The sequence below is a fragment of the Psammomys obesus genome, unplaced genomic scaffold, assembly GCF_907164565.1.
Source record: "Psammomys obesus unplaced genomic scaffold, mPsaObe1.curated_primary_1811, whole genome shotgun sequence".
Lineage (NCBI taxonomy): Eukaryota > Metazoa > Chordata > Mammalia > Rodentia > Muridae > Psammomys > Psammomys obesus.
The window spans coordinates 1,935,160-1,962,451 of record NW_026596463.1 but is presented as its reverse complement, the minus strand read 5'-3'; the positions used below and the strand labels follow the sequence as shown (position 1 = coordinate 1,962,451).

Below are 27,292 nucleotides of genomic sequence, written 5' to 3'. Positions count from 1 at the left end.
TGATAGTCGATTTTTTTCTAAAACTCACATCATCTAAATAAGCACCTGTTAGCACAAAGAATTGTCAACATGAATTTTCTAAGGCCGTGCACCCTGAAAGTGAGCCAAGAATTCCACTCAGCCATGACACCCCAGCATTAGGACCCTGCCTCAAGCCAGAAAGTGGCCTAAAACTCTCCTATTATAACTTCAAAATACATTTGAGTTCAAGTGACACACTTGAATGTTATCGACATAAAATATTTTCGTTTTTCCGCCACCAAGTCAAAAATAAATCATTTTGAGGAAACGGGACATTCATTTGGCTGTTGACTATGCAGTTGGAAAATTTTCGGCTGTGTTTCACTCGACAAAATTAGGGAAGCAGCATGTCCTTGAGGAAGTCCTGAGTTCCAGAAGCCACAGGAAAGCACTAGACAGGCTTTGTGAGCCAGCCTTTTCCCTTCTGGGGCTCGGCCTTCCGCACACAGCCTATCTCCGAAAAGGGCTGTATGAAAATGGAGAAGCACGCTTCACACATGTGTAAAGCCCCCAAACAACAGAATAAACACGGGGGAAGGACCGTCTCCACAGCGGCCATCATATCCTTAGGTTTACTTTCAAATTACTAGACCAACAGTACATGAGAGAAACTGGCCTCAGAAGACAGCTCCGGCCTTCTACAGAGAGGCAGGTGAGTGAAGTCTGAGAACAGAGGAGGAACGGCGCAGTGCAGGGCATTTTCAGAGACACCTGTGGGCTCAAAACTACCTGGAAATGCTAGGTTGCGGCTTTGACCTTTCCTGAGAGTGCAGCTCACTGAGCTCTGAGGCAGACAGCAAGTGTCATCCACTGAGCCAACCATTAGATTGTAAAGTGACCTAAACATGGAGGGGGGGAGCTCGAGAGACGTCCCCGAGGTTAGGCACTTCCATAGCTCAGATCCCAGCACCCACATGGTGGCTCTTAACCACCTGTAATTCCCATTCCAGGGGTCCTCTTCTGATGTCTGAGGGCATCGGGCAGGCACATAGTCCACGCACTTACATGCAGCCAAAACACGCATTGTAGTGCTCTGATCCAAAGAAATTCAAGCGAATTGCTCTTTGTTTCATTGGCTTTGGTTTTTCGAGACAGGGTTTCTCTGTGTAGCCTTAGTGTCCTGGACTCGCTTTGTAGATCAGGCTGGCCTCGAACTCACAGAGATCTGCCTGCTTCTGGTTCCCCGGGTGCTGGGATTACAGGCATGCACCACCACGCCCAGCTACCAGAATTGTTCTTAAAAATAAGTTCTCAACTTTCCTGACATCAAGTAGATAGGAATGCAGGCCATGGTGACTCCCAAATGTAATTACAGTGCTAGGGAGGCTGAGGCAGGAGGGTCACCAAGAGTTTCAGACTTTGTGAGAAGTTCTAGGCTGTCCTGGGCTACAGTGTAAGATCCTGTCTCCAAAAACAAAAAAGAAGGGGGGAGGAGGGAGGAGGAGTAGAAGTAGAAGGAAGGGGGGTAAGAGAAGTAGAAGGAAGAAGAGGAGAAAAGGAAGGAAGGAAAGGAAAGAAGGAAGGAAGAAAGGAAGGGGAAGGGAGAGAAGAGATGAGAATAAGGATGGCAGGGAAGGTAAGATGAAAGGGAAAGAAGAAAGATGGTAAAGAAGAGAATGCAGGCAAGAAAAGTGGGGAGAAAAGGAAAGAAGGAAACAGAAGCAAGATAACTATATAAAGTGGACAGGAATAAACCGTTATCTCACTCCTACTGGCTAGCATGCCGGCTTTCTGGCTACCCCAGAGCCGGAGGATCCATCTTGAAGCAACAAAAACTGTAGACTAAGTAAAGCCAAGTCTCTGCTGTGGCCCACAGGTCAGGAGACATACAGTGTTGCCCACAGATGGAGGCTCTGTATAATGTCTGCTTTTTAGCCAGATGCTGCCTAAAAGAAAGAGATGAACTTTTACTGAGTGTGATCTCTAGCTGTCAGGGCAAAAGGCAATAAAACAGCAGCAGTCTCCCATAGAAGCAGCCCTAGACATCGGAAAGCAGGCCAGCTGTGGACATCTGTAACTCCAGCACTTGGATAGCTGAGGCAGAATGGCAGGTTCGAGGCCAGCCTGGGTTATATAGCAAGACTTGGTTTCAAAAACAGCTAAGAAAACCAAGGAGTAAAAAGCCAGCATTTGAGTCTTGTACTCCAGACTGACTGGGCACTGTATTGGAGTTGGCAAAACAGGCCAGCCCCTAGGGTACCTGACAAGCGGACATCTCTGGCATCAGGCATCTCTATAGCCACCTCCAGAAACTCAGCGGCAACAGGACCCCTCACCACCATCAGGACACCGTCCTGGGCATGCTCTGGTCCTCTTCTCACTCTCTGTTTACCAACTCACCCAGAGACCGTCTCTGTAACCCTCCCTGTCCCCTAATAAAACCTCCCACATGGAACCTGCCGTGTGATGTGATTTATGAACCTGCTGTATAACTCCGCCGCATAGATCCTAACGCACTGCATGCTGCTTTTCTAAAAACACATGGAAGAGCAAAGACCAGATCTGCTTGGATTTCAGATCAGACAGCACTTGTGGAGTGCTTTCCACCAGGTGGCTACCTGTTTGATCCTCAGAACCAGTAGGGAGAATAGCCTCCAAAGCTGCATGGACAGTAGCCTGAAGCCTGGGTTTGGAGGCAGGCCAGGGGAACTCACTCAGGTTCTGAGAGCAGCTCAGTGATGAAACAGTTGCTTAGCTAGCCTTTGGTTCCTTTTTTATCCTGAGACACCTAGTAAGTGGCTGAGATAATGATCCCTCCCTAGAAAAGAATGGGACAAATATACCCCTTCCACTAGAGTTTAGATGTTTTTGTAGTGCTGAGAAATTCATTAAACCTAGAAGCTTGCCCAGTGTGGTGGCACATGCCTTTAGTCTCAGCACTGGGGAAGTGGAGGCAGGCAGATCTCCGAGAGTTCAAAACCAGTTTAGTCCACAAAGAGAGTTCCAGGACAGCCAGGGCTGCTACAGAGAGAAACCCTGTCTCAAAACAAAAAACAAAACAACAACATAAAAAACCCAACAAAATGAAAAGCCCTAGAGGCTCACACACTGTAGGCAAATCTCTTCTCCAGACAGATTTGCTTATTTGTTAAGCACAATAGATAACACTTGGGAAATATGGGGTTGAGGGCCTCAGACTTAGAAAAGGTTTTAGCAGTTCTGCCTTATTAAGGGAGTTTTGGAAACTTTGCTCAGTTCTGAACCACTAGAGAATTTGTAAAGAAATCAAGCATCCCCACCCCACACCATGAGTCACAGTCTTTGGGAATGGGGCGGCAGCATCAGTCAGGACTGTTAGAATCTCTCCTGAGATTCTAACGGGTTAGCCAGAGCCAGAGCACTACTTTAAACATGTTTGGGAGCTGGCAGAGCATTTGCCTAGCCTGTGACGGCTCATTTCCCAGCACTACAAAAAGTATAAGAAAGTTTGGCTCAGCATTACCATCTGGGGATCTTATGAAGCTGCAGGCTGTAAGCTGTAGGCCTGGGATTGAAGCAGGAGCCTCATGGCATTCCAAGAAGTGCCAAAGTGGCTGGTCTTTGAATCATGCATTGTGCAGCAAGACCCTGGCAGCCATCCCTTGCAGAAAAGGCTCCTTTGGAGATCTAGCCACCCATTACATAGAATTCTTCCGTCCTTAAGATAATTTTCAGGGAAATTATCTTATTAAAATGAAAACAAGACAGTTTGGTTGTTATAGTCACTACTGTTGTTTTCAGACAAGGTCTCACTGTATATTCAGACTGGATTCATACTCTATCTATCTATCTATCTATCTATCTATCTATCTATCTATCTATCTATCTATCCATCCATCCATCCATCCATCCATCCATCCATCCATCCATCCATCTATCTATCTATCTATCTATCTATCTATCTATCTATCTATCAGTTTTTCAAGACAGGGTTTCTCTGTGTAGCCCTGGCTGTCCTGGAACTCACTTTGTAGACCAGGCGTTTCTCAGACTACAGAGATCCGCCTGCCTCTGTCTCCTGAGTGCTGGGATCAAAGGCGTGCACCACCACTGCCTGGCTAGAATTCATACTTTTGATCCCGTGTCAGCCCCCCAGGCACCAGGATTGCAGGCAGACACCACCACACCTGCTACTCTGGGACACTTTGTAATGTCACAGTAAGGTGTGTGCTCAGTTCAAATTTGTTTGAGGCGATATTTACTTCCTATGAGTTTCCTCACTTCTTAGGAAAGAAGAAGCTTAAAATGCTCTAATCTCCACAAAACTGTGGGATCTTAAGCGTGTTGAGGGTACGTTTTGGAGCCCACATGCCTAGGGACCAGAAAACAGATGTAATGGGTCCATCTCACAATGGTGGCCTTGGGAACACCCAATGCTAGCTAATATCAGGAATGTCAGTCTTGACCCTGCTGAGATGGGGAGCGATGATACAGGCCCTGCGGCAAATGACTCAGCCTCGGAGTCATTAATAGAGAGCCGTGACTCCACAGTGCCTGGGAACGAGAAAGGTCTGAGAGACACACCCAAAGTATGGCTTTGCAGCATATACAAGAAGGCTGGGACACATTTTTCATTGTAGTGGCACCTTAGAATGGCTTGGGGTGGGGACTACAAAAACAAAAACAGAAACTGTAATTTGTTAGCCAGGAAATGAAAAACAAAATCACTCAGATTCAGCAATGACCAAACCAATAGACCCTGATAAACACCTAGGCATGAAGAACACAGGCTACGGAAGATAATGCCAGCAAGGCGAGATGAGGCCGGCCAACGTGCTTTTCCTAAGCAATCTCACAGTGTCACCACCCTTAAAGATGTCTGTGACATTTGGCCTAGTTGTATGATCTCTAGGAACTGGCCTTCGGGAAATAATTATAGGTAAGACCACCAGCACGAGGCGGTAGCCTCCCAGTAGTTAATGCAACCTCACGAGCATAAATGGCAGAAGACCGGAAACCTTTTTATAAGCTCAGGCCCGGATGCCCCCACAAACTAGGGTCTCATTGACTTCGGGAGGTGTTACACTGGATGCACACTCATTCACAGCACTTGGGAGGTGGGGAAGGAGGAATGCTGTGACCCTGAGGTTGGCTTTGGCTCTATAGTGAGCCACGGCTCAAAAAACCAAAAGGAACCAAAGGAGATTTGTATTGTATAGAGGCCCGATGCAGCGCATGTAACATTAATTAAAAGCAGCTCAGTGACACGCACGTAACACTAACAATACTGGGTTAGACCGAAAGTAAAGCAGAGTTTGGTGTGAAACACACCAAAACAGTTGAGCTCGCCTTTAGAGTCTGACTTGTTGCATTTTGTTTTTGTTCCCTATTGCTACATTCCCTGCCTCTCCCCTGAAGACACACTATTTCTTCAACACAAAAGCAACTCACATAAAAAATAAATAAAGTATAGTAACAAAACCACACAACAACAGAACCCTCCTGGACATCTGCCAGGCACAACTACTATTTTGTACGTTGATATGTTATCCCAGAAGTAGGCCCAGAGGGCCAGAGCCTGGTAGAACCTATAAGAATTCTTTCAGAATTATCTTGTGGAATCTGGGATCCTCAAAATGAAGAACAGAAAAATTATGAGGTGTTTTTTGTTTGTTTGTTTTGATTTTTTTTTTTTTTTAGCCCTACTCCAAAGCCACAGCTGTTTCCATCTGTCCCTGGCAGCATTATTGTCACAGTCTGTCCTCACATTCAGCCAGAACTTCACCCTGACTAAGATTTCATGCTTGCATCACAAAGCCATGTATTTGCCTTCTCCGGAAACTCTGTTCATTCAACAGCAAACACCAGACTTGAAACCTAGAGTTTCAAGTTAGTCCTCTTACTGAAACGAACGTATGCATGGAAGCCACGTTCTGTTGTCTGGGACGTGGGAAAGCCGAGAGACCCCTCTTCCAGTTCAGTCGCAAAAGTACTAACACTGTTCTTCAACTTTCGAACTCCTTCACCCACATTGTTGGGTTCTTAATTTCATGTGTTCTTTCTTTCCTTCTTTCTTACTTGGTGTGTGTGTGTGTGTGTGTGTGTGTGTGTGTGTGTGTGTGTGTGTGCGCGCGCGCACGCGCGCGCGCGCGAGCACCCTCGTGCTTGCTTTTGAGACAGGGTCCCACTCTGCAGGCTGGCTTATGACAATCCTCCATCAGCCTACCGGGTGCCACGATCATTGATATGAGTCACTCCCCCAATCCTGAAACCTTGGGACTTTTTCTGTTTTCTTTCGTAGCTCTGGTTGGCCTAGAACTCACTATGTAGATCAGGATGGCCTTGGTCATGGAGATCCACCGTCCTCTGCTTCTCCAGTTCTGGGATTGGAGGGGTTCACCAATGAGCTGGGGTCTTTTTCTTAGAGTTATTAAACAAAATGGCCTCTGAGGAGAGACTGAGTCCAGCACTTACAGGTTTGCAGTTTCTGAACAAGGCAGAGCATAAGAAGCGACGGAAGCATTCTGTGGTGACTACTGACTGCCTTCAAATTCAGGCTACAAGTCTTTTGATCAGTTTCTTAGAATTTAGACTTCTGAACTCTATCCAGACCTGCAATCAGAATCTCTGACTGGCTTTGGACGATCTACATTTTTTTTCACAAGAGTTAAGATAAGTTTGATACTTCTTACAAGTATCAAAGTATGCGATCTAAAGAATCAGTGTTTAGAAAGAAAATGTTTTGCTGGTATGTTCTGTGGCTGACCAAAGGAAGACCGCAATTTCAGAACTGACCTAGATGTAAGGCTTTGTGTTAATATTCCTTCCCTGGCTGTTGGCCTAGAGACTTGGCTTAGTCCATTAAAAGATTTACTCTTGTAAATAAATTTCTCTTTTACCCTGCCCTGATTTGTTTTTTATCTACAGATACACATCAATGCCTTATATACTGAAAGGTTTCACTGTGTTTTTGTGAACAGGTAACACATGGTTCAAATGTCACTGAATGAAAGATGCATAGTGAACGTTCCCTCTCAGGCCCCTCCCACTGGATAATACAATTGACAAGTGGGTTGAGGACGTAGGTCAGTTGCTAGAGTGGGTTTGGTGGCTCAGGCCTGTAACCCCATTCAAGAGGCAGGGACAGGAGATCCGGAGTTTCACAGCAAATTTAAGGCCAGCTTGTGTTTTATGAGACCCAGTCTTTAAAAATATATACTTGGTATTATATATACATATTAAAACAGTCTAGAAACTCAGTATCCGTTTTGTATACTAAAAGTAAAGTTTACCATAGGCCATTTTTAATTTTATTTTACTTTTATTATTTGTGTGTGTGTGTGTATTTGCACCGTAAGCATGAAGGTGCCGATGGACGCTACAAGAGGGCATCAGATTCCATGGCACTAGAGTCACAGGCAGTGCTGAGACACACAAAGTGGGACCTGGGAACCAAACCTAGACCTCCTAGGGAGCGACATGTGCTCTTGACTGTTGAGTCACTCTCCAGCCCTACCACCATAGGCCTTTTTATTTTTATATTGCATCTTTGGGTTAAAAAAAAAAAACTCCTCTCGAGAAAAAGGTACTAGGTATGGCATCCACACCAGCCCAGAACAGGACAAGCACTTATTGCTAATGCTCTAGGGAAGTCGGCCAAATGGTCCTGCTGCTATGTCTGGGGACCAGGGGCTGAGTTAGAACAGCCACAACAAGGATGGTGAAGGAGGGACTTGCTTGTCTCCCATCTTCAAGCATACTCATCCCAGCAAACCTCCACAGGGATGGAAAAGGCACAGAAGGTAAGAATGGCACTAGGCACACGGCCCAGTTAATAACACGCTTTCCTGGCAGGCGTTCAGACACAAGCTTGATTCCCACATTTTGAAAAACAAAAAAAACCAAAGAGAAAAAAACCCAAGGTCTAGTGGCGGTGCATGCTTGTAATCCCGGTGCTGGGGAAGCAGAGACAAGATCAATGGCCAGCAGCCCGCCCTACTTGGTGAGGTCCAAGCCAAGGAAGACCCTGACTTAACCACAAGGTAGGGGCCAGAGAGGTGACTCAGAGGATAGTGTACTTGCTGCCAAGTCTGATGCTCTGAGTTTGATCCAGTCCTTGAGACCTACATGAAGAAAAGAGAATAGACTTCTCTCTGACCTCCACTTCTGTGCCATGGTACATGTGCACACACAAACACACACACACACATACACCACACCTACACACAGCTACATATATATCCCTACCCAAACACACATACAAACACACATACATCTGCACACACTACCCCTATACAGTCACAGAAACACACCTACACAAACACACACTCCTACACACATACCCATATACAAACACACAGACTCCTACACAAACACACACACACATCTACCCATATAACCCTAGACCAAACACACACAAATAAGAGGACACAACTTGTGTGGGCACACCATTAGAATTGGCACTTCCTCACATAGTCATATTCAATTGGCCAATCTAGATGAAGGCCACCCAAGGTGACCCCTGGGTCAAGGAGACATAAAATGAAACAGAGTCTCTTCAGGAAAAATATTTCAAAGTTGCATAACAAGCCAGAATTGGTGAATTCTTAGGAACTGGTGAAGAATTGAGGCCATGGTTGCAATGTTCTTACATAGTGACTGTAAAATTCATCTTAAGAGCAACATTTAGCTTAGCATCTGCTGTTGCTAAAACACAGTACAGTTTCTAAGATTTTTCCAGTTACCTAAACATGTTTTTAAAAACAACAAAAGAGGGGCTGGAGATGGCTCAGAGGCTGTTCTTCTAAAGTTTAATTCTCAGCGACCGCATGGTGGCTCACAACCATCTGTAAGGAGATCTGGTGTCCTCTTCCGGCCTGCAGGCAGAACACTGTATGCATAACCAATCAGTCAATCAATCTTTAAAACACATTTTTTAAAAAGAATTGTAAAGTATCTAAAAGGATTGGGACCTGGACTCAAAGCAGTCAGCACACACACCTCCAGAGGAACAAGGAAAGATGAGCGCTTACCCCCGGGGCGGGGGGTGCATGTCAGGAGACCCAGTGCTGCAGGTCCCACCGAGCTAGTGCCGTTTGCTCTGTTCTAGTTTGGTGTTTTCTCTCGGGGCTGGAAATCACTGAACCCAGGGCCTTGCACATGCCAGGCGAGTGCTGTGCCACAGGGCTGCTCCACCAGCTCCAAGGGGCTGTTTCATGGAAGATTTACTTTTCAATAGTTCACTTCCTCCACCGGGGACATTGAGGCACTAACCTTGGCCTGTACATCGGAAAAAGACCAGCCGTGGGAAAAAGGGCGCGATGGAGAGCAGTTTCCACCCTGCGGTGCCAGCATGCCCTGGGGGATTTGTTGCTAGCATTCTGGTTCCAATCACAATTTCTGACTTTTTAAAATCATGACACTCAGGTTCTCAGAGTGACCTTGGAGAAGGCCCGTGAAGCAGATGTCATGAGTGATACTCGTCTCTGTTTCTCAGAGATTAAGTTAAATTAACTTAATTTCAGTTGCTATTATGCTTCTTTTGATATGTAAGCTTTGCCTCCTAAAATGGCACTGCCTCAGATGCTATCTGTAGCCTCATCCTCCTAATTTTTTAAAAATAACCTTTTTGCTAGAATTTTCAAGCGTTTCCATATGGAATCACTCAGGCATATGGTATTTCTTACCCCAGGGACAGTCAGCCCCACTGGTTGGGAAAGAACGCTGGAAGGGTGGAGCATTTCTCTGAGGTGGAACCTGGTAGGGCTCCAGAGAGTAGGCCATAGTGGCATGAACTACATTCATACTTGTGAGTCCAGACTGTTGGGATGATGGGATATTTCAGTGTGCAAATGCGCTAGCAACATAGCCTGAAGACATGAGTTCTATCCTCAGGTGAAAGGAGAGAACTGATTCATACAAGCTGACCTCTGACCTCCACACGTATGCTGTGGCACGTGTGATACATGAGTTAGAGCAATAAATACATATACACTCTTTTTTAAACATTTTTTTTTTTGAGACAGGGTTTCTCTTGTCCTGTACTCACTTTGGAGACCAGGCTGGCCTCGAACTCACAAAGGTCCTCCTGCCTCAGCCTCCCAGGGTGCTGGGATTGCAGGCGTGCACCACCATGCCCAGCTGATACATACACTCCTAAAGAGCCTGGATGTATAGGTCTGAAGATGAGTGCTCTAGCGCTCAGTGGGAGGGCTTTACCCTGCCATTGCCCTACCCGGCGACAAGCAGGTTTGAAGAAATAAATGCACAGCAACCTTCAGGCTCTGCCTTTCCTTCCCAAGCTCCACACCTGCTCCTCTGTCACCAAGCACTTCTGCTTCTGAGAGCCCAAAGCAGGCGTTTCCTGAGAGGGGCTGCAGGAAACGCCCACTGCAGACAGGGTGATGGACAGTGGGGGAATGGTGCTGCACAGAAAGACCCAGCTATACCACTTCTGGGCATATACCCAAAAGATGCGCCACCATACAACAGGGACACTTGCTCAACTGTGTTCATAGCAGCTTTATTCGTAATTGCCAAAATCTGGGACAACCTAGATGTCCCTACACCAAAGAATGGATAAAGAAACTGTGGTACGTTTACACACAATTGAATACTGCTCAGCATTAAAAACAAGGAAATCATGAAATTTGCAGGCAAATTTGATGGAACTAGAAAAGATCAGCCTGAGTGAGGTAGCCCAGACCCAGAAAAACACACAGAAAAATACTCACTTATAAGCAGATATTAGCCATATAATACAGGATAATTATACAATAATCCACAGACCTAAAGAAGCTAAGATGTCCTCTGAAAAGCTTCACCCAGCAGGAGATCAAAGCAGATGCTGAGACTCACAGCCAAATTTTGGGCAGAGCACAGGGAGTCTTATGGAAAAGTGGAGGTATACAAGAACCCAGAGACAACAGGAGACCAACAAAGCCAACACATCTGGGTCCCCTGCTCAGATGTAGCCCATGGCAGCTCAGTCTCATGTGGGTGCCCTAGTAAGGGGAGCAGGGGCTGTCTCTGACATGGACTCTGTTACCTGCTCTTTGATCACTTTCCCCGGGTTGGGGGTGAGGGGTATTGCCAGGCCACAGAGGAAGAGGATGCAAGCAGTCCTAATGAGAGTTGATAGGCTGGGGTCAGGTGGTAGGGGAGGAGGACTCTCCCTTTTGGAATTCCGGAGCCCTGGCTGCCTGGTGCTGCAAGAACGAAGCGCTCCCGGAAAGCAGGGAAGTTGATGAAGCCGTGAGGCTGGCGGTTCAGGAGGGGCCACACTCAGCGACCTGGGCTCCACCTCGTGCAAGCCCTCTGGGCCTTTCAACTGCTGACTGGATGTGGTTTAAGCTTTAGAAAGAAGCCAGCGTGAAGATGGGCTGAAGGTACAAGCAAGGGTCAGGGTTCCAGATATATGGCTTTTTTTTGGGGGGTCTCTGCCATTTGACATACTCCCCCCCCCCAGAAAAAAACCTGATTTATTCCAGCTGGCCGTTTCCCATCTACATCACTTTGAGCAATGTTTAAATCTCATACCCTATTATATCTCACGAATTTCAAAGTAAATTTCGTTTGACTAAGAGAAATCAAAGCAGTTCCTGAGACAGAGTTTGCCTCCAACTCTGCCCTTTCAAATTCTGATCCTTGCTCCCTCCTCCCTAGTTCTTCCCCTCCCCACCTCCCATCCCCCCACCCACACAGAAACCCATAAGGCCTGCCCTTGGCAGTGATGCTCACATCAAATCGGTCTGTCTAGGCTAGAGCTCCCTTGGGCTGCCAGAAAGGCTGCAGGCCTGGCAAGCCCAGCGGAAGAATGAGTGTCCTTTGCTTGGTCCTGGACAGAGGAGCTGCCAGCTGGCCTTTGTCCCATTTTGCTGCCTCCCTCAGGCTCCAAGTGAGCAGGCTCTTCTGGGATGGTCCTCAGGCAGACTCTCACACCTTGCTGAGAGGCGGGTCCAGGAATGCCACAGAAGACAGCTGGGGTCTGTCTGGGTGTGCAGCGAGAGAATCCGGTGGCTCTCACGAAGACGGGCAGCTCAGTTCCGTCATCCTGAGGTAAGAAGGGATTTGCAGCACAGTGAGTGCCTGAGCCTCTCTCAGGATTAGGTCTCTCAGAGTGCGTGTGAGCCTGCTCCTGCCATTTCCCAGAAGCCCAGAGACAACCCAGGCATGCCCCTGTCGGCGATTCTTTAGACTTTCCAAAACAATTCATAACATGGCATGCGCTTTTGTTGTGGAAGTTTAGGATATGTAAACATGGTTTTGTTTTAATCCCAGGTGTGGGATGTGGGACTGATTCAGACTGTCCACAGCAGCAAACTGTTTGCCTTGTGTGGGCTCTGAGAAGGGCTCTTTGCCAGCAGCAGCTAGTTTAATTCCGAGGACTCTGAGGAAGGAATAAATGCCAGAGCCCAGAGAGTGTTGGGGGGCCTCTGAGGAAGAAGGCTGCTGCTCCCCGCTGCTGCTCCTGGCTGCTGTTGATGCAGCGTGACAAGAAGAAGTTGGAGATATCCTGAAACGAAGATTGGACCTGCCCCAAGGAATCCAACAACCCCAACCAGCAAGAAGTGGCTAAGAAAAACTCTGTCCCCGCTCCCCACTAACCTTCTTTCTCTCCTACGTGGTGTTGGGGTTTTGGAAAGAACTGGGGTGGAGAAGGGAGGAAGAGGCATAAGAAACGAAAATAAAATAGTTTTGAAAAGTAACACCTACACACTTTATTTTTTATTTCATTTTAACAAATCCAGTCTCTCTCTCTCTCTCTCTCTCTGCTTTCTTTGACTCCCTAAGTATCTTTGCAGTGACAAGACAAGAACACCCAAGTAAACTGACATACCCATAATTCCAGCACTTGGGAGAGGCTGAGACAAAAGGATAAAGACTTAGACACTAGCTCCATAGTGAGATCTTGTCTCAGAAGGGGAGGAAGAGCATGATGGGAAGGAAGAAGGGGAGAGGACAGCAGCTGGTGTCTGATCACACCAGAATGGAGACCCTACACTTGTCCCAGTGTCATCTGTGGCCTAATGGTGCAAGCCAAGTTTTAAGAAAGAGACAGAAATGACTTCCAAACCAGATAAACCTGTGTTTTCAAAATACTTGTAAGTGAGCTCTTGCCTCTTTCTTTTTCCTTTTTTTCCCCCTTCATAATTCCCAAATCCTCATTATCTTTCTGCTCTTGGCTTCCAGCAGGCTGGAGTCAGGAGAAAAAAAGATACAGCTAGAGGCAGTCATATGACTTACCATAGGTGAAAGAGGCAGGGACAGAGAAACTCTAAGGAGCCAACAGTAGAGCTTAGAAGCTTCCAGGGGCTGACAAGCTGCTGCTGAAACCTTCCATCACCTTCTGAGAAACTAGACCAGAAAAAGGTTGGACTCACTGAAGCTCCTGCTACTGCCTCCTGGCTTAGAGAGAAAGACTTAAAGAGATAAACATGTCCCATGCGCTGTTAGAAGAGGGCCAAGTGGCTCTGATGATTCCCCATCTATCACACACCATCAGCCTTGCTCTTTTCTTCTCCAGGGACCTCCAAATGCCTGTGTGTGTTCCTGAGTTATCCTTAGGAGCCCCTGAGGCTACTTTCACAAGCAGTCCTTCTCAGTGGTCCAAAAGTGCCCAGGAGGTGCTCTCCTCCCTCCAGGAACGGTTGGCAGTTAGTAAGTACATGGGCTCCTGGCACCTTTTGGGGACACCTTTGCTCCTGCCAATGCTCTCCACTGGGATAGGCTCCCATTTTGCTGGGGTCACTGGGCTGGGAGCACAGATTTCTGAGAGCACTGTCTCGTTCTAGACCAGTGACCCCCTTTCCTGGTAATTCTCCTTGTGCTTCCCAGGTAAATGGTTTTCATTTTCCCAGAATTACACAGCCCAGCTCTGCCCCTAGAAGAAGCCACACTAAGGCAGAAAGGTGAACTCCAGTAACAGGAACACATATTTGAAACAAGACTTGCTCTCCAGTCATGCTGCAGTAGACAAACAACCCGAATCTTTGGCTTCTAAGTACCTCTTTCTGAACTGCTCTCTGCCTCCTTCTTTTTCCTCCTTGGTTTTATTTGAGTTCTGGAAATTAAGCTCCGAGACGAGTACAAAATAAACAGGTATTCCCTTTGTATTCCCTCAGGCTGCAACTTGAACTGGTAAAACAGCCAACTCCAAAGCATCAGGTAGGCTTGAGGGTTCAGCAAGGAGTCCAAAAGACCTTCTGTCCATTCTCCGAGAAGCCTAGGAAACCTCCCGATTAGGTTTCCCGTGCTCCCGGGGTCTTGGAGATCACAGCGTACATGGCTTCAGCCACCAAGCTCCAGGCAGGCCAGACGTGTCACCGTCTGAGCTGCAGATGTCTGCCGCATACACTATGTCACCTGCCATGCGCACGTGGAAGCCTCTGTGCCCCACTGACAAATCGCAGGGAAGAACAACTCAAAGATTTGTTATTCAGACCATTCAAAGACACTGATGATAACATCAAAGAGAAGGACGTTCCCAATAAGAAATGAATCGCCAACTTCCTCTTAGAACAGCAATCAACTACTAATGAAGGGGTCTTTGAGGTCCCAGAAGCTCAAAACCAGGCCCAGTGGCTCATAGTCTCCTGCTGCTGCCTGCATTCGAATCAAGATGTAGAAATCTCAACTCCTTCTCCAGCACCATGTCTGCCTGTGTGCCTCCATGCTTCCCACCATGATGATAATGGACTAAACTATGAAACCATAAGCCATCCCCAATTAAATGTTATAGTGATGAATTTGATCTCAATACAAACACTGAAAATAGAAAATGCTTCCTAAGGAATGCTGGGTATGATCAGAGTATAGCCAAGTCCCCTGATCAAATGACTGAAGGTGTGGTGATCCATAATACTGACTTTTCCCATTTGTCTAAACTCCAGTACAGCTCTCTAGGGCTTTTGCAGGGCTGTGACTAGACTAAACTACCTGAGAGGAGCAGCTGATGAGGAGCTTGTTTGGGTGTGTGTTTTCGGGGGTTCAGTGCATGGACGCTTGGTTCCATGCTTGTGCTGCCGCACACTGCAGTGCTGAAAGCGTGAGGCTTTCCCCTCGTGGCAGCTAGGAAGGACAGGGAGTAACACAAGGCTGAGGGACCCTGAGCAAGATCAGTTCCCCAAGATATGTTTCCAGCCAAGCACTACCTCCCAACAGCCTGTAAGAATTTAGAATCCACCAACAGGGCTCAGCAGTTAGGAGCAATGGCTGCTCTTCCAGAGATCCTAAGTTCAGTTCCCAGCATGCACATGGTGGCTCACAATTCTCTGTGACTATAGTCCCAGGGACACTGATGCCCTCTTCTGGTCTGCAACATACATGCCGACAAAGCATAATAAATAAATCCATTAACAGATGGATATTTGTTCATCAAGTTAGATGATCCACTAGTCCACACACAGCAGAGAAGAACTTTACCATTGTCCTAGACAGCTCTCAAGTAAGTCAGTATTGCAAGATGAACTCTCGAAAGCATTGTTATTGAAATTATATCTCCTAGTAATGTCAGAGCTATGCCCATAAGGCCTCACCAAAATAACTGCCTAAACATGAGCTGAACAAGGACAATAGACATGCTAAGAAGGGGGAAAGAACACAAGGCCTCAACGAAGACTGCAGGCAACTAAGAAACACTGAGAGTACAAGAAATGTCTTCCCCAAGGAAGAGCACATCGATTGCTTATCCAACACCCAAGGTCAGCCCTGAAGACATACGTACAAGCATGCTGTATTTAGGAATATACATGTATATGCATATACATATATGCTTCTAACAATTAATTAAAAAAAAGAGGGACATGAATTTGAAAGAGAGCAAGGTGGGGCATATAGGAGAGGGAATGGGGGAATAATGTAATTATATTATAATCTCAAAAGTAAAAAAAATTCTGAAATATAGTATGTTTTAGGATGATAAATCTCTGAACAGGTTTATAAAAAAGACAAAGAATGAAGAGCTGAAACGGAAGGAATATGATGGAGGCAGGAAGTCAGAGCGTGCTTTGCAGCTTGAGGGAGAGAGGAAAATGGAGCTCTAGAAAAGGCACAGTCCCCTCCACCCACCCTGCCCCTCACCTTCTGTCCCCATCCTCAGATATAATGGATTTGTAACTAGGGCTTTGCTGTGGCTCCAGGGTTTACCTCCCACCTCAGCTCAGCAGCAAGTGACCCGGTATAGAGTTTCCTTATTTTTAATTAAAAAAAAAATTAATGAGACTAAGAACCCTAGTAGGAGACACTGATTTCCCCTGTGTCACAACCTAAATGGTTTAGCCAAAATAATTAGGCAAGAGAAAGAGAAATTAAAACAAACAAATTACCAATAAAATTATCTGTTTTCCAATGACCAGTTTGGCCAGTCCAAACTGACCAAACTCAGAAAAATTATCACATGCAGAACAAACACTGAGAAACCATTAGTGTTTCTATTGTTAGAAATAAATCAATCAGGAAACAATCCTATTCACAGTAGCTACGGTGGCTTGCCTGGCGTGCTGGAGGTCCTAGGTCACATTCCTAGAGTGAAAACATGAGACACAGCACAGGTCGATGCGGAGAGTCAACATAAAGTGTGGTCCCTGTGGTACCGTCTCACCAGCCTTCCACAAACACCTGCTAAGCCAGGTAGCTTGCTAGCTTCTTGTCAGCTGCACAACTTGACATCAGCTTAAAAAGCCACCTCTGATATCACAATGCAGACTCATCAGGCCTTAAACAGCACTGCTGCTGACGTCTGGTCCTACCTTTTCCCACCGTCCTTTACACCCGGGTCTTCTGCAGTTTCTGCTCCTGCTTCCCTATCAAAGCATGTTTGGCTCCACAGTTTTCTCAAGCTTGGACCACCTGGCATCCTGACCACCCTCTTAATGGATTCCCAGGAAGCTGTTCTCTCTAAATCTCCTAGGTCTTAGCTAATGCCTTAGGAGGAAGTCAGAACAGCTCTGAGTCCTACTCAGCAGACCCTGGGAGGGGCTTTCCATAGACCTTTCAAGATAACAGATAGGTGGCTTCAACCTCTGCTCTAAGTTGGAAGTGAGGCCCCCATGTCCTGATTCTATCCCAGTGTTCCTCTCTCCCTGATAGAAATCCCACCTTCTAATCCTGCCTCTGCTTATTGACCATCCAATTTTTATTGACAGGTAATGTTTCCACACAGAATACAAGAGATTATCCCTGCGCATTATTGTTTCTGCAGCTTAAATGAGAACAGCCCCCATAGGTTCATGTATTTGAATGCTTGGTCTCCAAGCAGAACTATTTGGGAAGGATGAAAAGGTGTGGCCTTGTCAGAAGATATGTCACTGAGTGGGCTTTGAGATTTTTCTTTTGAAGCACATGGCATTCACAGTTCTCTCTCTCTGCCTCACGCTTGTGGCTCCGATGTAAGCTCCAGCACCCATACCTGCCTGCCTGCCTGCTGCCATGCTCCCCACCTATAGTCAAGGACTCTTAACTCTTTGGAGCTCTGAGCTCCAAATTAAATGCTTTCTTTAATAAGTTGCCTTGGTCATGGTATTTTGTCACAGCAATAGCAAAGTAACGAAGACCATTGTCTTTCCTTCAAGGGGATCTGTCTGAAATGTCTTCCCAGGAGACAAGTTTCCCCTCTGTCTGGGAGAGGTCTTCAGCCTTTTCCTTCTCTCAGCATGAGATTCTAGGGAGAGGATTCCTGTTCTCTAGGGTTCCTCATTTCAAGAGTCCGGACAGCTAGAGTGAGAAACTTAGAATCTTTTCAGAGTATTCTCGTTCCCTGCAGGCATGGCCTTTAGGCAGGCTGGCCTCAAACCTTTGGTCTCTGTCGCCATCCTACGTGCGGGGTGACAGGTATGCATCACCAGCTCCCACTCTTTTGTAAGTGTAATTTCCTTGTTAAGACAGAGTTTTGTTCAAACAGACAGGTTATTAGACATGATATGAGAAGGGGCCTGTGAGTCATAAGGACTTTGCTAATTGGCATTATTTCTTCTTTGATGGTAGAAATGCTTGTGACTGTTTTTCTTTTAGAAAGATAAACTCATTAGGAATGAAAAAATGGTTTTTCTACACAGCGCATAGTTCCAGTGAGCATATGAGTTCATAAACACTTATTCTGAGGCATAATCAGGCTGCATCCTTCGGCTTGTGGTCAGCTCTCCTTGCATGTTTTCTTTCCAGTCCAAACCATGAGTTAATACGTCAGTAATCCAAACACATCCAGAGACCCAGCCAAGCTTGCAAAGCTGCTACATAAACATGTAAGTGATGGTTTCTGGAAAAAGAGAATGAGATTCAGTCCTGGTATTTATAAAAACAGACAAAGAAAGGGGGGAAGAAGGGTTCCATCAAATTTATATAAAATGGTCATTTGAATGAGAAGGTTACTCAGGAGGCAGAGGCTGTGGATCTCTTTGAGTCTGAGCCTTGTCCACAGGGCAAGTTCTAGGACAGTCAAGACTACAGAAAGAAACTCTCTCTCAAAAAACCAAAAGCAACCAACCAAGCAACAACAGCAAAGAACAAAAATCAGGGTCTGGCTGTATGACGCAACAGTAGGGCACTTACATAACAGAGCAAACCCAAGTGTACTCTGCAGTTCTGGAACAGAGGGGAGCGGGAGGAAAACGGTACTGAAAAAACTATAAATGAAGGCAGATAAAGACACTTACAAACCAGCAGTACTCACTTGTCACATTACCTTTCTAAGAAATTTACTTGATAGTGAACTTCAGAAAAAAGGGGAGGGACAGAGAAGAGAGAGGAGATAGAAGCTGCAAGCAAAATAGGAACCAAGACAACACAGGAGCTGTGCAGGCGACAGACGCAGTCCCTGGGCTGCAGAGATATACCGAAGAAGTCTAGCGGGTTTCATGTTGATATAACGTTCTTGTGGAATGTATAAATTTACCCTTGTTCATTTAAATGCTGATCTCTCTCCCCCACTATCTGGTTTCAATCTGGACATTGCATTGTGATGTTTATTCTAAGCATCACCTGTCTCAAGTTTGTGTAAACATGCCACCATTTGTTCTCTGTGTTGTCAATAAAAACAACCAGGCAATGCTGAACAATGGAGAGAATAGGGTGGAGCATCCTGGTCCAGAGAGGAGGAGAAGAAAGCAAGTGGGAAGTTGGGGAGCAGAGATCGGCAGGAGTGGAACCATGAGGAGAGATGAACGGGACCTAAGATATGACTAAAAGCAAATATAATGTGGGAAATCTGAACGGGAGGAAAGTATGTGGGCTTGGAGGTTTAGGATGGAGTAACTATTGCCCAGCATTGTGCTCTAGGTTAATTAAATAAATCCTAGTCTCTGTGTGGTGATTTGGGTATACAGCTGGTTTAGGAACAACCACTGCTTAACTAAAAGATAAATCAATAGTAAATATTAATATTCAACAACAGTTTCACATCATATTAAAAGTAAACAAAAACTGTTAACTGTAAAAAGAGCTAGAATGTAGCTCAGTGAATTTTAGGATGTTTGCCTTCCAAACACCAGCAACACACATACTACTCTGGGGGTTGGGGGGCTGAGAAAAACTAGTGGCAAAGACATGTTCCTTCTTTCTTTAATTTCTTAAGGAAAGGTGGGTAAGTTGTGAAGAGGGGTACGTGAAAGGACCAGTGTTGGCACAGGACACACCAAGACCAAGTCCTCAGTGCAAAGGAGATGCATTTGCCCCAGATGGAGAAAGGGCAGGGAATAAGAGAAAAAGTCAGGAGATAGAAGACAAAGGAGAAGGGAAAAGGGTACAGGGGAGAGAGGACAGGGGTCTCTGTCCCCAAGTGGGACAAAAGCCTGCCTCCAGATAGAGAGGAGACAGATGGGGCCCATAGGCAAATGGTGGTTTATAAAGGTAAAATGGGAAACCCCGTGTTAGAATGAGGTGTTTAATCCTAACTGGCCATGTTAATTAAGTGAGCCAAAGGGGGCTTGTGATTGCTGGACTCAGCACTTGGAGAGCTGGGCCACTTGGTGGCCAGCTTTAGGACTGTAACCTAACGGTTTTTAGCGAGGTGGGACAGGGTGGGACACGTTTGCCATGCTCGGGCATGCTGCAGCTGTTAGCATGCACCTGCGGCCCACGTCGCAGAACCCTGAAGCAGGAGAAGACTTGGTTCCAGGAGTTAAAGGGAAGCCTAGGCAGCATGCAAGACCTCGTTTCAAAGCAAACAAAGAAGAAGACAAAGCATACTGGGAGATCCACTGCCTTTTGGTGCAGATAAAAAAGAAAAAAGGAAGAAATGTAGCAATTGGACAGAAGAACGGCACTGAAACAGGTTTCCAGCAACAGGCACTTTGGAGGGCTCCAGAAAGCTTTTGAACCTGACAGTGTTGAGATTTGTGGACAGTAAAATGAGATTTGCTGTCTACCTACCACCACAGACAAAGTGTCCTGTATGTCACTGGCTGCCCGGTTTAACTTGCACAGAACAAAACTTCGTATCAAAGTCTGGCTATCAGCACGCTGCCTCAGAACGCAGCCTTGTCCTCATTGCTCTGGTCGCCTATGGCTGCGATGTTAAAGGAGAAGATGACATCTGGGAACTTCAGCACTGGGTTTTACGTGACTGCCACTGAAAATCCCTGGAAAACTAACTACAGAATGTACTGTTATGTAACAGAGGAGCTTCCACAACTCATAAATGCCAATTTTCCAGCAGACTCACAGAGGATGTCTATTTTTGGATGCTCTATGGGAGGCCACAAAGCTCTAGTTTGTGCTTTGAAAAATCCTGGGAAGTACAGATCTGTGTCAGCTTTTGCAACCCAGTCTTTTTTGTCCCTGGGCCAAAAAAAAAAAAAAAGACTTTTTAATGGATATTCAGTACCAGATCAAAGTAAATGGAAAGTCTCTGATGGGACCTGTCTCATGAAGTCTTCTTCAAGCTCCTAGATTGACATACTAATTGATCAAGGAAAGGATGCCATATGGGCATTACTCTCTGATAACTTCATGGCTGCCTGCACAGAAAAGATAATCCTAAAAGGATTATGACCATAGGTGCTACTTCATCACAATTTTCATCACTGACCACATCAGACATCATGCAAAATACATGAATGCATGAAAAGCTTCAGGCAGGAGAATCTCATCACGTTTATAAATGTTGATATAAACAGAATTGCAGAATAAAAGATTTTGGATTTCCTCTTAAAAGATCATCCTCCTGCAGTTGAATCACTTTTCTGAATAAATGTATCAAATTTTAAAAACAAACAAACAAAAATAAAGTGTATTATTTATAATTATGAAAATAACCATTCTAAAATAATTTGAATGGATATGGCTATCAACATTAGGAGCAGGGAGTTGAGATTTGGTACAGGTGATTCCGAAGCTTTCATTATTAGAAGTCAATAGAGATTTCTGGAGTTGAGAATCAAGAAATAGACACTGGTGTGTTGTAGGACATTAGATCCCGTTATGAACCCCGAGACTGTGAACTCAAAAAACCTGTTTCTTGTTTGGTGTAGTTCAGCCTTACCACATAACTTTAACCCAGGAGCTTTCTGTACACAGGATTTAATAAAGTTAACCCTGGGTCAAGAGGCAGAGCAAGCGACCAGCTGACAGGGATTAAGAAGAAAGGGAGGACTTTGAGGAAAGGGTGTTTAAGACAGCATAGAGAAGAAGCTCTTCAGCTTTTAGCTTTTGGCTTTTTCCTCCTGAGCTGTCAGGTGAGCTAGCAAGCTTTGGCCCTGGGCTTTTGGGTTTTGGGCTTTTGACTTTGCAGGGTTTTTTTCCTCTGGGACATTGGTAGAGTAGGAAAGTCTGCTGGTTGCTTTCTCTGCCTCTCTGAGCTAGGAGGTTTTCACCCCGCATCTGGCTCCTGAGTCTTCATTGGTAAAATCGAATGATTTGGGATTTTCATTCATTATAAAAACACTGGTGCACACAAATGCAAAACCAGATATTGTTAAAAACAGGGAATTAGGAAAAAGAAAGTGGGAAAGGGATGAGCATGATGGCCTTGTCTGTAATCCTAGCACTTGGAAGGCTGGGATTGACTACCAGGAGAAGGTCACCTTCTGCTGCATTGTTAGTGCAAGGACTGGCTGGGCTACACGGCCTCAAGCAAAAACACAAAACAATACTTTTTGTTGTTTTGTTTTGTTTTCCTTTGAATTTTAGAAACTGGGTTTCTCTGTGTAGCCCTGGCTGTCCTGGAACTCACTTTGTAGAGCAGACTGGCCTCAAACTCACACAGATCCACCTGCTTCTGCCTCCTGAGTGCTGGGATTACAGGCATGCGCCACCATTGTCTGCCTGTCGGCAAGTCCCCCATCTTTTTCGAGACAGGGTTTCTGCGTGTAGCCCTGGCTGTCCTGGAACTCACTTTGTAGACCAGGCTGCCCTTGAGCTCACAGAGACCAGCCTGTCTTTGCCTCCCACGTGCTGGGATTAAAGGTATGCGGCACCACACCCTGCTTGTGAGTACCCATCTCAACATGAATACGGAGACATATTCATACCCACTCACACCAGCTAAGCGTGTGCTTTGCCGAGGCGTTCCCAGGAGATGAACTGTGCTTTTAACTATCTGGTTTTCTGGCTTTCATGTACAATAAGGGAGCCAGGCAAAGTGTCTCAAGACCATAATAACACTACCTGGGAGTCTAAGGTAGGAGGACTGGCCTGAATTTGAGCCCATCCTGGGCTACACAGTGAGTTCCAGACCTGCTTGAACAAGACTCTGTCAAACAAACAAGGTAACAATAAAAGTGAACGGAGAGGATAAAGTTTTTCACTCTTCCTTCATTTCCAGGATTGACTCTATCACCATCTAAATCAAATCCACAGGCAGACTAAAGGAGTTACATAGATGAACCTTCTGACACATCTTCTCAGGAGCATCCCCTCTCACATCCCCGTTATCTCTTACACCTAAGCAACATGATCAGGCTTCTAAACAGGGCTAAAAGGCTGCTGTCTCTGAAAAACTGTTAGTTCTGGTCTGCTATCCCAGCAACTTTCTTTTCTTCCTTCCTTCCTTCCTTCCTTCCTTCCTTCCTTCCTTCCTTCCTTCCTTCCTTTCTTTTTTCTTTCTAGCTTAAAGCTCATTTTAGTGAGAGGAAAACAACAGGGCAAGCAGGCTAATCCTCCACAGCTGCTGGGAGAGGAAGGTGGAAAAGGAGCGATTCTGGTCTTTTTGAATTAGGTTCCAGAACGCCCACATGTTCAGCGATGGAGGTCAGCAAGCACCTGAGTTTTAGAATGGGGGTAGGAGAACTTTGGAGAAAGAGTGAGGGACCAGGTAGTCAGAGAATGCATGTCTTTGCCTTTGGCCAGTATCCAAAAAAAGGAAAGGCATGTCTAGTGGCTGCTTGCAGATCTAAATTTAGGGGGTACCCCATTCTAGGCTCTTGTGTCCCAGCATTGCATCAGAGACACATGTTAGGCATAGAAACAGAGGCAGTTTATTAACAAGGGGAAAGCTGCACTTCTGAAAATAGGTGTGACTTACTGAGATGAAAGAGAAAGCCTCTTAAGCCTCGGGCCACGGGTGTCTTGTCCTTTATTGGACATTTGTATAGCTGCTGTGTTTGTATAGTGCATGTTTTCTCCATGTTTCCTGGCTACATGATGGGGTTGGGGGGGCTTCCAGTTTTTCTCCAAGAAGTGGCTTCTTTTGTGCTCATCTTGATGTCTTGTTCAGTCTTTACTTCCTTGTATCAACAGGACTACCTTTCACTTTACAGTCACATGGACTAGTCATTTAGATAAAGGACTAAGAACTCTTCAAACTCAGGAAGTCTTCCTGCCTGGGCTGCTCCTTTCCCATCAGCCTCTCTGCATGTCCATCCTGCCCCACGGGGACTCCCACACTTTTATTTTATGCTCATTTCTCACCTTGGTGAAGCTGAGTGTGGCACGTGCAAGGCCCTGGGTTTGAGGCCCGGCATTCCAACCCCAAAAGATCCTCTGTGTTTTCACAAATATTTAAAGGAATTTTCTTAAAATCCCAAACTGTTTTTTTTTTTTTTTTTGTATCCACATTCATTTCTCATTTGGATTTTTTTTTTTTTAAATCAGCATGTAACGGTTGAATCACAGGTGTCAACTAGCATTCTGACTTGTAAGTCTTTGAAGAAAGGTATATTTAAGAGATGACTATCATCATTTCCTTTAAGTACAGTTGTTAGCTCCAGCGATTATAACTTTCTGCTTATTTGGTTTCACAGTAGTTTTTAAATCGCTCCAAAACCAAAAAGGTTAGTGCACCACTTGAGCTAGCTGTTTAATGGAATAAAATTCAGTTTCGCTTTGAAGTCCTTAGAGCACCCGGTAAGGAAACGGTGGCAATATGAAGTTGGGTGTACCTTAAAAATTGTAGGTGGGCATTTCCTACAAGCCCTGTTCCCCACTGTGCAGCTGAAGCATGGCAGGCAAAAAGAAAAACAGGCCTCTTCCGCCCCCTACTGTCCTTCTTGAAAACTACATCTTCTCGAGCAAACCAAAAGAACAAACAAACCAAAACAACAAACAAACAAAAAACCCAAACCAAAAAAAAACAAAACAACACTCTGAGCCTTAGAAGGCATGAAAGTGGTTAAGTGGGAGAGCAGGAAATAGGATTTCCAAAAATTACATAACGGTTTTTGGTGTTTAAACTTGATATGTTGGGGACATTATTAGCGATGTTCTCTCTGCTAACGCTACCTGACTGTATGTAACGTCGGCATTTTCGGGGACGCTGAAGTGTGTAGTGCGGCTACATCGCAGCGTCTTCAATCACTCTTGCTCCTTCAGCCCCACAGTGGCCTGCCATGTCCTGTTCTTTGACCTTCATTACACACCTGGAATCGTGCATCATCTTAGGAAAGCATGAACTGCATGGCAATGATATGTTCTTCTCGAAGTTAACAGACTAGCAAAAGAAAACTTATTTTCGTGAATGACAGTAACTGTCGCAAATCCACGCGGGAAAGGACGACTCGGTGGCGGAGCTGAAATCTACTCTCATACACCGCAACTGTCCGCGTGGGGCTCAGAAGCAGCCAGCCAGCTTGGTGGCTGCAGAGCCTGGAGCAGCTCACAGCCACCGCTCTAGGCCGTGAACTGTGTTTGTCGCATCCACGGCGACACCTTCGAGGAGCGCCACTCCTGCAGCGCCAGCCCGGCAGAATCCTGTCTGTGCTCTGTGCACTCGGCTCTTCTGCATGTCCCGTGACGAAACGGTCCATTTCCTAGAGAGCTTCTGAAACAGGAGGAAGGGGAGCTCGCGCACTGATACTGACATAGTTTGGGTGCGGAATAAGCCTGGCTACCCAATCCGCAAAAACAGAGAATGTGGTGCTGTCAGACACCACCAGGCACTACGCTGGGCTTAGAAACCGCACAACTGTACAATCGACGGCGTCAAGTGGGCGTCTCTAAGGGCCAGAAGATGGGAGTGGTGAGGAGGGCCTGGGCAAACTCTCCATCAAAAGGACCATTAACTAGTTTTCTTTCACTGCAGCCATGGGAGTTACCCCGCCATGCCTGGCTCACCTCACCCCGTCTCTGCCCACCCCCCTTCTTCCCAGGCTCTCTCTCACTGAGAGTGCTCTGAGCAGCTGTTAGTAAATCCCTGAAGAATGCCTTCTCTCTGATAGTAAGCTCTTTGAATAAGCTTCAGCTGACCTCCATCCTGGTTGACACAGCGTTTGGCAAGCAGCAAGGGAATTTTGTTTGCTTGTACGTTTTTGTAATATAATTTAGTTGACAAGTAACAATGGGCTTGTCAACTAAATTCAATGAGTACAGACTTGAGTACAGCTTTGGAAGACTAGAGAGATGGCACAGTCATGAAGAGCATTTGCTGCTCTTCCAGACGATGTGGTTTTGGTTCCCAGCACCTACCTAAAGTGTCATAATGCCGGGAACCCTGAAACTAATGCCTTTGCTTCCAGGGGAACGTGCACTCACCCACATGCTGACGCGCACACCTACACATTCTTGAAAGCAATGCAAATGAACCTTTAAAGCAAACAAAACCCTTTTGGCTGCAGGGCTGGAGAGATGGCTCAGAGGTTAGGAGCACTGGCTGTTCTTCCAGAAGTCAATTCCCATCAACCACATTGGTGGCCCAAAACCATCTCTAATGAAATATGGAACCCTCTTCTGGCCTGCAGGCCACACACAGGCAGAACACTGTATAAATAATAAATCTTTTAAATAAACAAATAAAAACCGCTTGGGATAGAGCTTGGCTGCAGAATGCTTCTCTACCATATATAATACCCAAGGTTCAATTCCTGGGAGCACACAAACAAGCAAAAAATCTCAAAGCAAAAGCTGCTGTCTAATATTATCTACAAACTGAAATGGGAGTTTTAGCGATATGCAAAGTCTTTGGCAGTTTAAAATCCCCAAATAGAACAGCCATTTTCCACAGATACATAAAAATACCACAATGCTTCCTGGTACCTCTTTAAAACAGTCTGGTCTCGCTTACATGGTCCTTCCCCGACAACCAGGACAGGCTTTCCCCTAAGAGGCTTATTTTTCAGGTGCATTATGTACACAAGAAAACAGATCCAGCAATTATGCAGCATAATTGTGTCCTAACAATGTAATTGCGCTGCCTTCAGCTTTGGATCAGGCTTTCAGACACTTGGGGATGTGTCCTCTCGGGGCCTCTGTTACAGACAGCAGACGCTCAGGTGGATGTGGAAGTAAACTTGTCCCACAGCACCGAGACTGAAGGAAGAGGCCAGCCTGGGTGACATCCTGAGAAGGAGAGACTAAGGCAGACAGATGCATCGATCATGTAAACAGGCAGTTCAGGTGGTCACAGCATCCTCAGCTGGGAAGTGCCGCCACTCAGAGCCTCCTCCTCTTCCTTCAGTTTAGTCGGTGTGCTGGTAAGTTCTTGGTTGTTCTTGGACTGATTAGACCACAGCCTGTAAACCATTCTGTCAGTTCTGGTCCTCCAGAGAAGCTGATTAAGTACAGAGTAGGGACCCCAATCCATGGAAAAGATGCCACCTTACATGCCTTTAATCTTAGGAGGTAGACGCAGGTGGATCTCTGTTTGAGGCCAGCCTACTCTTCATAGTGAATTCTAGGCCTCACTGTACAGTGAGACCCTGTGCAAACACCCCCCCACACACACACCCACACCCACACCCACACCCACACACACCTACCCACCCTGGATAGGGATACCATGACATATCCCATCGAAGTCCAACACAACAAACAATTGAGGGTTTTTTAAATTTTTATTTTTATATTAATTAGTTTATTCACTTTGTATCCCAGCTGTAGCCCTCTCCCTCATTCTCTCCCAATCCTACCCACCCTCCCTCATCTCCTCCCATACCCCTCTTCAAGTCCACTGATACGGGAGGTTCTTCTCCCCTTCCATCTGACCCTA

At 45.9% G+C, this 27,292-nt stretch overlaps 1 pseudogene; it reads left to right on the top strand.

Moving 5' to 3' along the window:
• Positions 1 to 11,755: 11,755 nt before the first annotated feature.
• LOC129670013 (S-formylglutathione hydrolase-like) lies at positions 11,756 to 20,998 on the top strand (annotated as a pseudogene).
• Positions 20,999 to 27,292: the final 6,294 nt, after the last annotated feature.